The sequence below is a fragment of the Lygodium microphyllum genome, chromosome 6, assembly GCF_053477565.2.
Source record: "Lygodium microphyllum isolate KBCC chromosome 6, Lygodium_microphyllum_v1.1.10, whole genome shotgun sequence".
Lineage (NCBI taxonomy): Eukaryota > Viridiplantae > Streptophyta > Polypodiopsida > Schizaeales > Lygodiaceae > Lygodium > Lygodium microphyllum.
In genome coordinates, this window is record NC_141140.1 from 7,170,213 (window position 1) to 7,187,548 (window position 17,336).

A 17,336-nucleotide genomic window follows, 5' to 3' on the forward strand; every position below is an offset into this window, starting at 1 on the left:
GAGAGAGAGAGAGAGAGAGAGAGAGAGAGAAGAGTCACCTCAAGAGGCTGCACAATCCCCTCTATCTCGATCCTCGACTTAACCATCTTCTCTTACGCTCTCCCATCTTGAATCTATTCCACCTTTTTAATCTCTTGAGTCTACTTGCAGACGATGGCCCCCAAGCGAAGAGTGTCACGTACGAATAGCAATCCCATAACCAACAACAAAGCTTCAGACGAAGGCATCACCGTCAATCCAATTGCGGTACCGGTCATAACTAATGTATTTTCGAATTGATAGATGCTTATTTTGATTCCCGTATGAGATACGTTAGGTCCCATACTATGATGCACCAGTATAGATTATTTCATCTCACATATTTGTAAGATGGAGCTTACGAAGTGCATATATCAAGGAAAGTTAATTGCACCTAGTTGCATGTGGCTTATTTGTTGATAGAGCAATTACAAGGAAGAATTGGTCAAGGGTTATGAATGACATAATCATGACATTAAAAATTGTGCATACAAGCGTTAAGTAAATTTTATATAGAATCGCTCGTTGATCCCAAGGGGGAGAGTAGATATGCAATGGAAATGTTATCACGACTATTCTTGCATTGTTTTGGGAAGAATGCAATTGGTTTTGTTGGTTGATCGAACAACATCCTAAGTGCTTTTACATTTAGCTGGTTGTTAGTTGTTGTTTGGATGATTATTCCAAGTGCTTGTGATTTATGGTAAATGCATGGAAAGGGTTTGTGATGACAAGTCGCCATGGGAATAAAGGAATGTTTTCTTGAAAAATGATTTTAGGGTTGAATGCCTTGTTTGTGCTTGATTCTTAAAGGATTTAATTAAGGAATGATATTTTGCACGGGTGGATCACCTCCATGATCTCACCGTGGATTAACCCAAAGAGGGCACTGCTCGATTAAAGGACCGAAGGTCGAGTAGTGAAAAGGCCAACCACGAGAAGGATGTTTCTCTCTAGACAGCTTGCGGGTCAGTTGGAGCTCTGGACACCCCTTGCTAGGTCTAGAATGGAGTTGAAGACCTCCGTGGCCCCCAACGTCTAGGCATGTTGGGAGATCCTATTCTAGATAAAGGATTGAGTTTGTAGTGCCATGAGATTTGGACCATTTACTTTTGCAGGGCAGAAGGGATGCATAATTTCTCTTGTATGGGCGGGAGACAAAAATTAACTTGAAGATAAGTTAAGGAACTTGTTTGAACTTGTTTGTCAATAGATTGCTTTACCCTGTTCACACATAAATGTGGTAGGACCTAATTAGAAAACTAAAGCTATTAAGGGAAGCGGGTGGGCAGAACCCCCGACGGGTTTGTCCTACGGTAGGGTGGTCCCAAAGAACTAGGAGGCTTCTCACAAGGTTTTATTGACATCCGACGACCCTTAGGAATTGTTAGATTAGAACCCCGATTCATGTCGTTTTAGGGGACTGGAATGGGACTATGCCCTACGGGCAGAGAGGTTGAGCAGTGCATCCCTCTCGTTTCCCATTCTCTTTGAACCAAGTGCAACATGGGTCTACTTCGACTTGGGTATCTCTACGTAAAGTACAATGCCCATGATTCGATGCTAGAATGCTGTTAGGAGACCTTGGCCACCACGAGCCCAAATTTCAGGTCAATCCTAGTGTGTTTGGCCGTGAACGTTCCATTGCAAGACAGATTCAGGAAACCCTAGGCGACAAAACTTGAAACATTCCATGGGAGTGCCTGGAAATGACGCTTAGATTCGTTTCTCGATAGACCGCTAAAAGTGTGCATAGACACAATCAATGGGCGGGCACCTCACATATTTTGTGGCAATGGATAGTCCCTTAGCATTTCTCTATTTCTGGCATGATTCACACACACAATCAAGAGCTGGATAGCTCTTTTTCTATCTCAACTTTTGAACTCATGCATAAGTTGACATGCCATCCAACACTTTTGTTTCCATGAGGACATGAGTGATATATGGCTGTCCCAAAATGATCGGATAAGTTGAAGGGTCCTATACAAAGAAATATTGATGATTATGCATGTCACAAATGGTAACCCTCACATTCAAGCAAGTTTCATAAGGATTCCTTAAAGAGTTGTTTGCTACCCACATCCTCCATCTATTATCAACATTAATTGGCTATTCACCATTTTCATAAAAATCTTTGACCATTACATTGATCTCTGATCCATGCTCACCCAATCTTCACAATTGACTCTATTGTTGCTTGAGCCTAACTATTTTAGGTTTAGTGACTTCTAGGAATCAAACTTGACGTTGCATCATCATTATGTATTTGTCTCACCCCCCTTTTTGTACTACTACAATTTACTACTTTGTTAGCCAGTACATCAACTTTTGCACCTTTAACCACCACATTTACAACATCAACAATATCTAAAACATCATATGTATCATCCTCATAATCCACATGTATGTACTACCATGGCATTCATTGGCTGCCCAAGAAACTATCATTTTCTTTTAATGATATTAATAATTTCTTCAAAAAGCCATATTTTCTCAATTCTTAATACTTCTCCAAGAATCAACTCAACCCTACTATTGAAGATGCACTCTTCAAGTGCTTTCATAATATTAGTTGCAATCTCAATATCTGTTTGTAGTTTGTACCCTAGTTATTTTTCCCTTTTCTTTCTATCTTGCTTTTTTTCTTGAGACACATCTTCCATCACATGCTCTAGATTAGGTTTAGCAAAAGCTTTAGGATGATCTAAATATCCATGGGTCACTCCCTTAGTAGTACTTACATTATCCTCACCCCTTGTCCTTTTCACTTCGACAATCATATCCATCCTCTAACTCCTAGCGAGATAAGCTTAAGTTGAAAGTGAATCCACTAGCCCATCTGAGCCCATCATTCATCTCATGAATGCTCTTACCTGCACAAGACCCTAGATCTCTTATCCATTTCAGTTGTGTGCATTGCATGAGTCCAAATCTCTACTTTATGAAGAGCAACCATACCACATCTAGGAGTTTCTTCAATCCGCAACCCAAAAGTGGTAGCTTTCACAACTACATATACATTCTTAGGAGCCATATTATCAAGCATTTTTGCATCCCATCTTTCCCAAAATTTGGGTCAAGTGGAAGGCCTATTTCTAGAAAATGATTATTATTCTCTTTCCAAAAAGTAAATTTTCTTTCTTAAGTATCTCAATACATATCATAGTCTCTTCCCCTCATGTAAAGGACTATCACACTAAATGCAATGATAAAAAAATCCCTCTTGAGTTGAAGCCTTAGGGGTTGCAGCTTGCCCCTTTTCAACAAGCTTTAAAAACTTAAGTTGTAGGTCACACATCCCTTTAACTGACTCATCCATAACATCATGTTTAACAAAATGTGTAGCTATAGACACAGGTTATTTCATTGTAGGCTTTGTTACCTTATTAGATGCTATAGACATAGTCCCAATATGTAATTTGGCCCTTTTCTTTGCCTCTTAACAAGAACACAGACAAGATCTTTCACATTCTATCAATCTATGTTTAAACCCAATTATATCATTTCATCTTCTAAGGGATTTTCTAAGCTCAACTTCTCTACAAGGCAGGATCTATAGCATGCAAAAACAACTCTATCTTTTGAGTCTTTAGAGTTTGCCACTCATAGTGTCCAACAGATTATATCTACGGTCAAACTTGTGTAATAACTTTAGGCTTAGTAACCAACTCCATGAAAGTCTTGCGAGTAACTAAGCTATGTCCTCCATGAAAATTCTTCAATGTTCTTTCACACAAGTTCAAGAAAATTGAAATTTTGGAAGCTTGAAAAACTTGGACATAACTTGCACTGCAATTTTCTTTCACATGAGTATTCTTTATGCTTGGATCTATTTTTGGAATTGTATTGTATTTGTGAAAATATTTTCAAAGTTTCTATTATAGTGTTGATAGCTTCCACCTCACGTTACTAAGGAGTCTCTTATCCTTCATCCTACTTGTTGATGTCATTTGACTCTTGAGTTGCATTGTGTCTTAGCCCTAACATCTTTTGATCCTCTAGGGTCTTAACCTTTCCTCTCTATACATTATAGAATTCAATAACTCTTCAATTTTCCTAATACCTTCTTTACATTGTGAGACTAGAAGATGAAAGATGATAGATCGCCAACTAATGTGCAAGAAACTGAAAAAGCACGTAAGATTACTATAACGCCTTACCTCAAGACAAAGAAAAAGGAAAAAAACAATAGCAATCATAAAAGAAGTGTCAAAGGTACAAATAACCTCTTGTAACCAAGAAAATATTTGCATCACAACTTTCATGGCTAGTATTAGTGGTATATTGCACATACATGAGTTTCCATGTACAATTTACTCATAAAAAATCAATGAATTCGATTTCTACCACCCAAGAGCATAACTCCTTTGTATGGTCTTCTCTTCAAGAACTATGAAAACAAAGAAACTCTTTGCGCATGTGGCATGATAGCACCTTCATATTTCAAGACTTCATCTAGAAACACTAATCTTTCCACCCAAGCTTTGTAAACCAAGAACATTAGCATCACAATCCTTAGCAATTTCAAACAAAATGGTTTAGTAGATCTCATCCAATTACCTTCAAGATGTCCTAATCCAAGACATTTTCAACCCACAATTTCTCACACCCAATGACTTTTTTCCATACCTCAATAAATAACTCAAAACCTTTGGGCCTTTGCTATAAGGATGCATGGCCTTAGCAACAAAACACTCCAAGTCACCAACCAAACTTAACATTCTTTATCTTTAGAGATGTTTGCTTGCAATAACATCTCATTTTCTTTGAATCTATGTTCTCTCTTTCCAAACATACATGACAACACCAAGCATTGCCTTTTTCACCCCATGAATAGTTAGATAATGCTCTCTAAACCTTCCATGTATCAATGATCTCACAACTAGGTTGATGCATGGGAATAATAGAGAGAGAGAGAGAGAGAGAGAGAGAGAGAGAGAGAGAGAGAGAGAGAGAGAGAGAGAGAGAGAGAGAGAGAGAGAGAGAGAGAGAGAGAGAGAGAGAGAGAGAGAGGGAGAGGGAGAGGGAGAGGGAGAGGGAGAGGGAGAGGGAGAGGGAGAGGGAGAGGGAGAGGGAGAGAGAGAGAGAAAAGAAAGAAAGAAAGAAAGTTATATTAACGTCTTCTAAAGACCAAAACTGGCCTATGAGACAAACTGTGATACAACTGATGAGGTCCAGCTATCCAAAATAAAAGTGCTGAATGAAAAGCTAAAAACTGGAAACTGAAAATACGGTACTGTGAGTGTGATAAGTGTCGTGTATGTGTATGTGCGTATGTAGCTCTGGTACTCCAGATAATGGCTATAAAAGGGGAATAAATGTCGGCTGTGATAGGGGAACAACTGTCGGCTGTGATAAAGTGGTGCGATGTGTATATGTAACAGATGCAGGGAGATATACTATCCTAGGATGTAGTAGCAGTCGTCGAAGTCGCTAATAGCAGGTGATCCCTCCTGGATGCAGGATGTGGTACATCAGCGGTGGAGAAAGAGCAAACTGGAGATCTGAGATCCAATGTGTCGAGTGTCGTCGGATCTCAATCTGCTGTCGATGTAGATCAAGAATCCTCCGGATCTCCTGTCGGTGTGGCTGTGGGGTCCGAAACCCACGGATCCTCGTGCGGCGTCGGGTACGCTAGTCCTCAGCTTGCTGTAGTGTGAGCCCGGAGGTCTGGCTGGAGGCTGGTACAGTAGCTCTCACTCTGTCTGTCTGAAAGAACTATGTAATAGTCGTCTGGGTGGGCCCCTCTCTGACTGGGACCCGCTGTGTGCTCTGCTCTCTGATGTGCCATGCCTCTCCCAGAAAATGGCCAAATGATCTCTGATCCATATTAGTCATACATCCCTGAAGTGAGCTGCTCAATGTGTATCTAGATCTCAACTCTGAGTATGCCGGGCATCTGAGAACAAAATGCTCCTCACTCTCCACCTCTGATCTGCAAAGGGGGCATATCCTCTCCTCCCCTGGGATGCCACTGGCTCTGCCACTCTCAATCATAAGCTGATGTGATGATACCCTGAGCTGTCCAATAAGAACTCTCAATCGATGTGGCATATAGACTTGCATATATCTCGGAATCTCTATGAATCCCTGCTCTGATATGCTCAAGAACTGTATATAATAATGTGCCATCTTCGATGGCAGTGGCTGTGCAGGGCTGACCCATGTCCTCTGTATATAAATATGCCATATCTCCTGTCTGATGACTCTGTTCCTCTCAGAGAGAGAGAGGGTGTAAGTGGGAGCCTGAGTATCATATAGAAGAGGTGGGAGTCTATCAATGTCCAGCCCATGTCTGTCAAACCAAGCTCTAGTCTGTGCATACCATGATGTGGTATCCCCCGCTCGAGCCATCTCCTAAGATGCCATATATGCTCTGTATGCAATGCGATCTCTGTCCATATCCTGAAATCTGTGTAGGAAGCAGACTGTCTGATATAATGGCTCGACTAGCATGGGTAGTGTGGCAAGCTTTGCTCGCACAATGTCATGTGGGACTGAGGCCTTGCTGCGAATCAATCTAGATATCATGATCACCTGAGGTCTCTCCATCAATACATAATCGGCAAGGCCTAGCCCCCATATAGCTGCTCCATACATTAGTGCTGGAGTGACTAGAGTATCAAAGAGCCACCCCTTGGTGCGGGGCTCCTGGAAATGTGCCTGATGACACTGTCGCTCCATAAGAGCCAATGCTGAGTATCCTCTAGTGAGGTGGTCACGAGCTGCCTGTGTCATCGAGAAAGTCCCTGAAGCTGCTGTAAAGGTGACTCCCAAATATATATATGATCCAGTGACCTCAATACTCCCTCCTGCTGCCATGAAAATACTCTGTCTGCGTATCTGAGCTGATGTATGGAATATAAGAACCTTGGTTTTACCAAGGTTCACTATCATGCCTCTCTGTATGCAAAAATCATCCAATGCTAATAAATGCTGCTGTAATCCTTGAGCTGAGTCTGAGACCAACACAATGTCGTCTGCATATAGTAAGATATGAACTGTGGCTCCACTGAGATCTATACCTCCCCCGGCTCGCTGTTGAATAAACTCTGCTATCTCATCAATGTATAGCCCAAATAGAGTCGGTGAGAGTGGACATCCTTGTTTCACACCAATGGTGCTCACAAGGGGATCTGATATACCTCCCGGAAATTTGACTCTGCCAGTAACCCGCTCATATAGTGCATAAATACCCCACATCATGTCATCATCCACCCCCAGATCAAGTAGGCGTCTGAAAAGCCTCTCTCTCAGAACCGTGTCAAAGGCTTTGCGAAAATCCACAAAGAAACAGTACAATCTCTGTTTCTTCACTCGTGTCTGGTCGATCAGACAATGGAGAGTGAAGATGTGGTCTATGGTAGAAAATGCCCGCCTGAACCCTGCCTGTCCGGGTGTGCGCATGCACTCTCTCTCTGCCAGCGTGCTGAGCTCCTCCTCCATCACCGTGCCATAAAGTTTGGCCAAAACTGGCCCAATCATGATGGTCCTATATGTGTTAGGATACATAGGATCCCCTGACTTGTGGATAGGTACAATGGTGTGCTCTGTCCACGAGTCAGGGAACCCCTCAGACAATGCACGGTTGAAGAGGTGAGCAATGAGTGGAGCCAATGTGTCTCTGCCATATATAATATGCTCTGCCTGAAGATCAAACTGGTCTCGAGCGCGGCCATGTTGTAACCGTGAGATAGCATGTTTCACCATACTAGTGGTGAAAAAGGATGAAATACCCGGTCTCGGTGTACATGGTGTGGGTATCAGCGGCTATGCGGGTACATGATATAAACTCTGTGCGTATCCGTGCCATAGTGCAGGGTCATGTATCGGTGTGGGTGAGCGTGGTTCTCTGATCTGCCCCCATGCCTCTGCACAATCTCTGCTCATAAGAAGGTGGTATATATCCCAATATCTCTCCTCCTCCCATTCCCGCTTTTTACGGCGGGTCAAGCGGTGCATGCATCTCTGCGCCTGTCTGTGTGTGATCTCTCCTCTGGCCTCCAAATCGCATAGCTGTCAACGTAGATCTCTGCACTCATCATCATACCACTTGTTCTGTGGCATGGTACCAGTCCGAGGGGGGTGCGTGTATGTGTGATGTGGAAAACTGAGTGTAGCAGAATCATGCAGAATGCGTGTGATATCAGTGGTCAGTGTATCAAGGGGTGCGTATGGATCAAGTGACGTGATGTGCTCCTCTAGATGCTATGAGTAAACATGTGAGAGCTCATGAGTGAAGTGTATGGTAGTATGCATGTGGGGTATGATATCTGCAGGTGGTGATGGTAATGAGGTGAGGAGTGAGAAACTGAGAAAGGTGTGATCGGCACCGAGTGGAAGTCTCCCAAGGCCAAAGGACTCGATAGTATGCATCCCATCGATCGGTCCGAGTAGATAATCTACAATACTCTCGCCCCCCCCATGTGGGAAGCATGTAAGACCTCCTGAATATGGCCATCGTGCCATCCCGTTATAAATAATGAGATGATGTCTACTACCAAGCTCAAGTAAATGCCCTCCATACCCTGTGGCGTCTAGCCCAGTATCTGCTGACTCCCTACTGATCCCCAACTCCTCAGGGTCTAATGCTCTCATGATCTCTGGATGCTCCATATCAAAACTCTCACACTGTCGGCTCTGTGTGCGCCTGTTGAAGTCCCCCATAAGGAAGACCTCATCCAAACTAGAATACAGAATAATGTCCTCTGAGAGCTATGAATAAGGGGAGGGAGAATCTCTGGCCTGAATATCACCCTGCGTAGTAGCATATCTGGACCCTTGTGGTGAAAAGTAGCATACTGCTATGTAGATCCATCTCTCGTCTGATATCTGCACTCTGATCCATACGTAACTGGCCTCCTCATCTCGTCTCACTAACTGGATATGTCTCTGTATCCTCTGACAGAATAGAACTGCCACCCCTCCTGAGCCCCTAGATGTGCTCTGCCTAGTAGTAGCCCGGTATGCAGATACCCACTCAAATCCTGTAATGCGTGGAAGCCCTCTCACTGGGCTCTCATGTGTCTCTGTGAGGCATATAACATCATGGTTGGGTAAAATCTCCTCAAGTCTGTCCAGTCGTGACCATAGGGAGCCGTTGCAGTTCCAAACTGCCACATGTATCGGGGTCTCCTGTACAGTCCTCTGCCCCGTCTCATAGGCCATGCCCCCCTATTTGGTGGGGCGTCCATCTATAAAAATCTGGCCATCTCGATAGAAGGCCTTACAGCCTTCTCTACGTGCTTGGAGTATCTGTGGCATGCATGCTTGTCTGTGTGCAATCTGCATCTGAGTCAGGTCCTCATCCATGAAGATGGGAGCCCCAGTCATCCCTCGGAGCGAAATCCGCTTCCGAAAGAAAGCGGCTCTGTCCTTTGGTGTGCTCATATGTAATATCAAAGCTCTGACCCTGGTAGTATCTCGTCCTGCATGCCATGCCTGAGTAAAGGGCATGCTCGTGTACCCTAGTCGGGTGCATAGCCCGCGTGTGTCCTCCTCCGGAGAGGCCCCTTCGGGGAGCCCGGTAATATGCACGTTTAATCTACGCGCGTTCCTGAGCTCTCCTCCTCTAAGGTCTCCTGAACCCGGACTACCTCCTCCTTTTTATTTTCTTCCTGGACCTCCTTCTTAATGTTCTTCTTCACTACCTCAATCCACCCCTCCTTATTCCCTTCTAATTCTTCCTTCATGTTTGCTTTGATTTTTTCCTCCCATCCCTCTCTCGAAGCCTCAACTTCAGTTTTAATGCATACCTGGAGGTCCTCTCGGCATTCCTTCGTGATAGCCTCTCGAAGGTCCGCTTTGAAATCCGCGTCCTCTCTTGCCTCCCGTAGATGTGACACTTCCGTTTGTAGCTTGTCTAGGTCGATTTTGAGATCCCTCTTCTCTTCCGTGAGTGTCTTCACCATCTCCTCCAGTCGCCGGATCCTCGCATGGAGCCGGCGGGTTTCTTGGTCCAAGGCATTATCCGCATCCTTCTTGAAATCTTTCTTCGCCTCCTTGATAGCCTGGCTGATTAGAAGCTCCACATTATGGAGCTCAAGCGGCATGTCGCCTCACGGGGAAAAGCCCCCTCGATAGACCTGTTGAATGTCAGAGAGACCACCTTCAATGAAGAAAGTTTCCCACTTTTCACCTCCTCCTGAAACTGCAATCGTGACCTTTGTCTGCACTCACAACGCAGTCTGCACAAGATGTTTCAGACACAGATGCAGTCTCCAAACGTGACATACAGAGTCTCTAGATGTCTCCAGTACAATTTGCAGAAAACATTTTAGACACAGGCGCAGTATCCAGACATGATAGGCTCAAGGGAGAACGAGAGCGACCCTGGTGACCCTGGCGTCGTCTTGGAAGGAGATGCAAGGCATGGTCCAGGGCTGGTTCTCGGGAGGTCCCAGCAGCGATGCCACCGGGCAGCAGGAAGAGCCCGCTTCCCTGCTCGCAGACTGGAACTCTTATGCTGCCACGCGATCCGGAGAGAGAGAGAGAGAGAGAGAGAGAGAGAGAGAGAGAGAGAGAGAGAGAGAGAGAGAGAGAGAGAGATCAGATGAACGGTGGTACAATCGATGGCAGGCTTCATGTAGTCGGTGAGCTTCAAGGTTACAGTGCAGATCAGTTGCATCCACGACTCTCACACACTGGAACACTGTAGTCTCTATATCCGGAACCAGGCGGCCATAGCCGGGCGTAGAGAGAGAGAGAGAGAGAGAGAGAGAGAGAGAGAGAGAGAGAGAGAGAGAGAGAGAGAGAGAGAGAGAGAGAGAGAGAGAGAGAGAGAGAGAGAGAGAGAGAGAGAGAGAGAGAGAGAGAGAGAGAAGAGAGAGAGAGAAGAAAGAAAGAAAGAAAGAAAGTTATATTAATGTCTACAAAAGGCCAAGTTGGCCTATGAGACCAAAAGGTTACATACAAAATGTCTGGGAAGTTTTCCAAGTCCCAGCAAAGCTACTATCTAGTGTTATAGTGAACTAGATGAGTAGGTACAAAATGGTATATAAACTCAATACAATCTAGATGCACTACAAGTGCAGTGTGGAACTGCTCAAGGAGTGTGGTCATCTTAAGATATCCCACATGGGCCTGTCTAGCATGGAGAGGCTGAAGCAGCAGGGTATGGCTCCCGGGTGTGGCGCAGTAGTATCCATTGTATCTGTAGGTGATGTCTCCTATGGGGGCATGGGCCTACTAGGTGTGGGCGGTGAGCTTTGCCTCTCTCTGTAGCTCTATCCAAGATGACTCCTTGGGGTGGGGCCATTGGTCAGTTAGCTTCAATCCTCATTGTAGAGGGGGTGGCCGAGGGTCTGGGCATCTACATATGTAATGTTCTTCTGTCTCTGGCTCCAACTGAGTGAATTGGCAGATCCTGTCCTCTAGGGGGAGAGAGTTGTATCTACCTGCTATCTCGATCCGTAGTTGGTGTGATGACATACAGAGTTGCTCGATGGCACTTCGAACCCCATGGGACATGTGTACATCCATGTATCTCGGGCATATAATGAATCCATCATGTGTGAGGCATAGGAGGTTCTCTCGATAGAAGGCCATCTTCTTCCCCACGTCCTCGACCAGTAACACCCATGTCCTAGCTATATGTAGCTAAATAATATCCGCCCTAATGACGCAGTTTAGCTCCTCTCAGCTAATCTTCAGGTGGGGGCAGTCCAAACTATATTGTAGGGGTGGGAGGTGGTCCATGTGTAGCCCATGTAGCTGTAGCCAATAGGCCTGAGTATGGGCGTACCAGCATTGAGTGTCTCCTTGCAATGCGAGTTGTTTGGATGATTCTAGTGTGAGGCGGGAGTATCTATGTCGTGATCGGCTCCAAAGCATGTGCAGTAAGGTTACCATCTAGGATAGGGCCTCTGCCTTTATGGATGGTGCTCCCAATTTTTCCCTCACGATCTTGTATGGTACTGATGGTTTACTCCTGATCAACCGGGAGATCGTCATCACCAGGGGGCGTTCTATCTACTCCCATCCTTCATATCTCTCCTCCCCTTTGGGCAATGTTTGGCTAATCTTGTGTGGTTTGCTATGTATGGTAGAGGCTAGACCCCCATATTCGGACCCCATACAAAAGTGTTGGTGTGACCAAGGTATCAAAGAGCCATAGCTTTGTCCGAGGTTCCTAAAATTGTAGACGCGCACATTGGCTTTCCATGGATCCCAGGGCATCGTAGCCACATGTTAGTTAGTTTGCTGCGGCCTTCCTCAAGGTGAATCTCGACCCTGAGAATGTGATCCCCATGTAAACATATTTTTGGACCACCTCAACTCTATCCTCTCCATATTTGCAGTGGGGCATTGACCGGCGGATCCATTGGGTGGATGTGTTGAATACCATGATCTTGGTTTTCCCCAAGTTCACTGTGAGGTCCTTGTCGTGGCAAAAAGTCCGTAATGGATTTAGGTGGCGTTGTAGACCCTCCGGTGTGCTAGAGAGGAGAACTATATCATTTGCATATAGTAGCATGGGTATCAATGTCCCCCCCATGCAGAACCCCTCCCCTCCAAGCATGTCCACATAATCTGATATCTTGTGGATGTAGATCTCGAACAAGGTGGGGGAGAGGGGGTATCCTTGCTTTACCCCAATAGTGCTAATAATCTCCTCTGACAGACCTCCCGGTGCTTGGACCTGACTCGTATAGAGCTAGGATTCCCCATCTCATCTCTGCCAGGACTTGGAGCACCTATAGTCTCTGCATGAGTTTGGCTCGAGGAACTGTATCAAAGGCCTTGCAAAGTCCACAAAGCAGCAGTACACCCGCTTTCCCTATGCCCTGTTCTCTTCAATGATGGATGGAGTGTGAAGATGCAGTCAAGTGTAGAGTAGCCTCTCCTAAAGCCCGCTTTCCCCTTTGCCCGGTGTTGGTGTGTCTCTGCCCATTTGCTTAGCTCATGCTCCAGGATGGATCCGTAGAGCTTAGCCAGCGCATGGCCGACCATAATTTTTCGATAGTTTGTGGGAACCATGGGGTTTCCAACCTTTAGGATTGGTACTATTATATTAGCTGACCAATTGGCTGGAAAGCTTTCACATAATGCCCTGTTGAATAGGTGGGCTAAGAGGGGGCCATTGTATCTCTAGCGAATGAGAGGTGTTCTGTTACTAGTCCCACGTGGTCTTGGGCCCAACCATTCTGGAGTCTGTCAATGGCATCATGGACCGTTTCGGTCCTAAAGAGGGTGGGGGCAATTGGCCTGTACTCTGGCGGCCAAGGTAGGGGGTTGTCCTAGCACGTGGTATAGTGAGGTGGCATAGTTATGCCACATTTGTGGGGAGGTAATGGGTGTGTCTCTACTCAAGGTGCTTGGAACGCCTTCCCCGCCTCCTTGCTATCCTACCCTAGGAATAGCTGATAAAACTTGTGCTCTAGCCTTGATAGGTATGCTCGCTTCTTCCTTCGCAACTAGGCCATGGAAAATTGTGTGAGCTTGGCAGTGGGTGTATGTCCCTTTGGCTTCCCTTTGTTGGAGGCGGAGGCAAGTTTCCTTGCATTCCTCATCGTACCAACTATTCCATGGGGCATTCTTGTTAGGAGGGGTGGAGTGGGGGCGTGTGTCGGGGAAGTACGCGATGAATGATGTGTGAAGGATCCTGGCCAGTTGTATTGTGAATTCCTCTGGGGGTGTGTGTGGGTCCATCTCCTGTAGGGTCCAGTACAGATGATGTGAGTAGGCACTCACCATTGTCCTGGTGAAGTGGTATCTAGGGAATCTTTGAGGGCTGCTCACTGGGGGGGTCCCCTCATAATTACATGTGATGCTAAATTGGAGGTATGCGTGGTCTATGGCTACCGCCAATGGGCATGGTGAGATGCTGAAGGCCTATATGTCCGGGATCAAGGCGGGTGGCCCTAACAGCTAGTCCACTGTGATGCCTCCTCATGAGCCTCTGGATGCATGCTTATGTGGAAAACATGTGAGTGCATAAGACGTAGGCCATCTGGCCAGGGGGAGAAAGAGAGAGAGAAAGAGAGAGAGAGAGAAAGAGAGAGAGAGAGAGAGAGAGAGAGAGAGAGAGAGAGAGAGAGAGAGAGAGAGAGAGAGAGAGAGAGAGAGAAGAAAGAAAGAAAGAAAGTTATATTATTGTCTACAAAAGGCCAAGTTGGCCTATGAGACCAAAAGGTTACATACAAAATGTTTGGGAAATTTTCCAAGTCCCAATAAAGCTACTATCTAGTGTTATGGTGAACTAGGTGAGTAGGTACAAAATGGTATATAGACTCGATACAATCTAGATGCACTACAAGTGCAGTGTGGAACTGCTCAAGGAATGTGGTTATCTTAGGATATCCCGCATGGGCCTGTCTAGCATGGAGAGGGTGAAGCGGCAGGGTATGGCTCCCCAGTGGCGCAGTAGTATCCGTTGTATTTGTAGGTGATGTCTCCTATGGGGGCGTGGGCCTACTTGGTGTGGGCATTGAGCTTTGCCTCTCTCTGTAGCTCTATCCAAGGTGACTCCTCGGGGTGGGGCCATTGGTCAGTTGGCTTCAATCCTCGTTGTAGAGGGGGTGGCCGAGGGTCTGTAGAACTCTTGGAGGGTGCATTGTTGTGTGTTCCCGGCTGTTTGGTCCCGGACCCGTAGAAGGTGGTCTCTATATTGGTGTAGCTCCAGGAGTAAGAGCCCGAGGCATTTCTGGTCAGGGAAGTGGCCTCTAATCTCGTAGTACACTAGGCATCTACATATGTAATGTTCTTCTGTCTCTGGCTCCAACTGAGTGAATTGGCAAATCCTGTCCTTTGGGGGGAGAGAGTCATATATACCTGTTATCTCGATCTATAGTTGGTGTGATGACGTACGGAGTTGCTCGATGGCACTTCAGACCCCGTGGGATAGGTGTACATCCATGTATCTCGAGCGTATAATGAAGCCATCATGTGTGAGGCGTAGGAGGTTCTCTCGGTAGAAGGCCATCTTCTTCCCCACATCCTCGGCAGATAACACCCATGTCTTGGCTATATGTAGCTGAATAATATCCTCCCTAATGTTGCAGTTCAGCTCCTCTCGGCTAATCTTCAGGTGGAGGCAGTCCAAACTATATTGTAGGGGTGGGAGGTGATCCATGTGTAGCCCATGTAGCTGCAGCCAACAGGCCTGAGTATGGGCGTACCAGCATTGAGTGTCTCCTTGCAATGCGAGTTGTTTGGATGATTTTAGTGTGAGGCAGGAGTATCTATGTCGCGGTCAGCTCCAAAGAATGTGCAGTAAGGTCACCATCTGGGATAGGGCCTCTGCCTTTATGGGTGGTGCTCCCAATGCTGCCCTCACGATCTCGTATGGTACTGATGGTTTACTCCTCATAAGTCGGGAGATCATCATCAGGGGGTGTTCTATCCACTCCCATCCTTCATATCTCTCCTCCCCTTCAGGCAATGGCTGATCTTGTGTGGTTCGCTATGTATGGTAGAGGCTAGACCCCCATATTCAGACCCCATACAAAAGTGCTGGTGTGACCAAGGTATCAAAGAGCCATAGCTTTGTTCGAGGTTCTTGAAATTGTAGACACGCACATTAGCGTTCCATGGATCCCAGGGCAGCGTAGCGACATGTCAATCAATTTGCTGTGGCCTTCCTCAAGGTGAATCTTGGCCCTGAGAATGTGATCCCCAAGTAAACATATTTTTGGACCACCTCAACTATATCCTCTCCATATTTGAAGTGGGGCATTGACCGGCGGATCCATTGGGTGGATGTGTTGAATACCATGATCTTCATTTTCCCCAAGTTCACTATGAGGTCCCTGTCCTGGCAAAAGGTCTGTAACAAATTTAGGTGGTGTTGTAGTCCCTTCGGTGTGCTAGAGAGGAGAACTATATCATTTGCATATAGTAGCATGGGTATCAGTGTCCCCCCCATGCAGGACCCCTCCCCTCCAAGCATATCCACATAATCTGATATCTTGTGGATGTAGATCTCGAATAGGGTGGGGAAGAGGGGCCATCCTTGCTTTACCCCAATAGTGCCAATCATCTCCTCTGACATCCCTCCCGGTGCTTGGACTAGACTCGTATAGAGCCAGGATTCCCCATCTCATCTCTACTAGGACTTGGAGCACCTACAGTCTCTGCATGAGTTTGGCTCATGAAACTGTATCAAAGGCCTTGCAAAAGTCCACAAAATAGCAGTACACCCGCTTTCCCTATGCCTTGTTCTCTTCAATGGTGGCTGGAGTGTGAGGATGCAGCCAAGTGTAGAGTAGCCTCTCCTAAAGCCCACTTTCCCCCATGCTCGGTGTTGGTGTGTCTTTGCCCATTTGCTTAGCTCATGCTCCAAGATGGATCCGTAGAGCTTAGCTAGCACATGGCCGACCATGATTGTTCGATAGTTTGTGGGAACTATGGGGTCTCCAACCTTTAGGATTGGTACTATTATATTAGCTGACCAATTGGTTGGAAAACCTTCACATAATGCCATGTTGAATAGGTGGGATAAGAGGGGGTGATTGTATCTCTAGAGAATGAGAGGTGTTCTACTACTAGTCCCACGTGGTCCTGGGCCCAACCATTCTGGAGTCTGTCAATGGCATCATGAACCGTTTTGGTCCTGAAGAGGGTGGGGGCAGTTGGCCTACACTCTGGCGGCCGAGGTAGGGGGGTTGTCCTAGCATGTGGTATAGTGAGGTGGCATAGCTATGCCACGTCTGTGGGGAGGTAATGGGTGTCTCTACTCGAGGTTCTTGGAACGGCTTCCACGCCTCCTTGCTATCCTACCCTAGGAATAGCTGATAAAACTTGTGCTCTAGCTTGGATAGGTATGCCCGCTTCTTCCTTCGCAACTAGGCCATGGAAAATTGTGTGAGCTTGGCGGTGGGTGTATGTCCCTTTGGCTTCCCCTTGTTGGAGGCGAAGGCGGTTTCCTTGCAGTCCTCGTCATACCAACTATTCCATGGGGCATTCTTGTTAGTAGGGGTGGAGTGGGGGCGTGTGTCGGGGAAGTACGCAACGAATGATGTGTGAAGGGTCCTGGCCAGTTGTGTTGTGAATTCCTCCAGGGGTGTGTGTGGGTCCATCTCCTATAGGGTCTAGTACAGATGATGTGAGTAGGCACTCACCGTTGTCCTGGTGAAGTGGTATTTGGGGAATCTTTGAGGGTTGCTCACTGGGGGGGTCCCCTCGTAATTACATGTGATGCTAAATTGGAGGTATGCGTGGTCTATGGCTACCGCCAATGGGCGTGGTGAGATGCTGAAGGCCTATATGTCCGGGATCAGGGCGGATGGCCCTAACAGGTAGTCCACTGTGATGCCTCCTCTTGAGCCTCTGGATGCATGCTTATCTAGAAAACATGTGAGTGTGTAAGACACAGG

At 46.3% G+C, this 17,336-nt stretch overlaps 1 pseudogene; it reads right to left on the bottom strand.

Moving 5' to 3' along the window:
• Positions 1-2,342: 2,342 nt before the first annotated feature.
• Positions 2,343-7,227, bottom strand: LOC148034282 (uncharacterized; annotated as a pseudogene).
• Between the last annotated feature and the right edge of the window lie 10,109 nt (positions 7,228-17,336).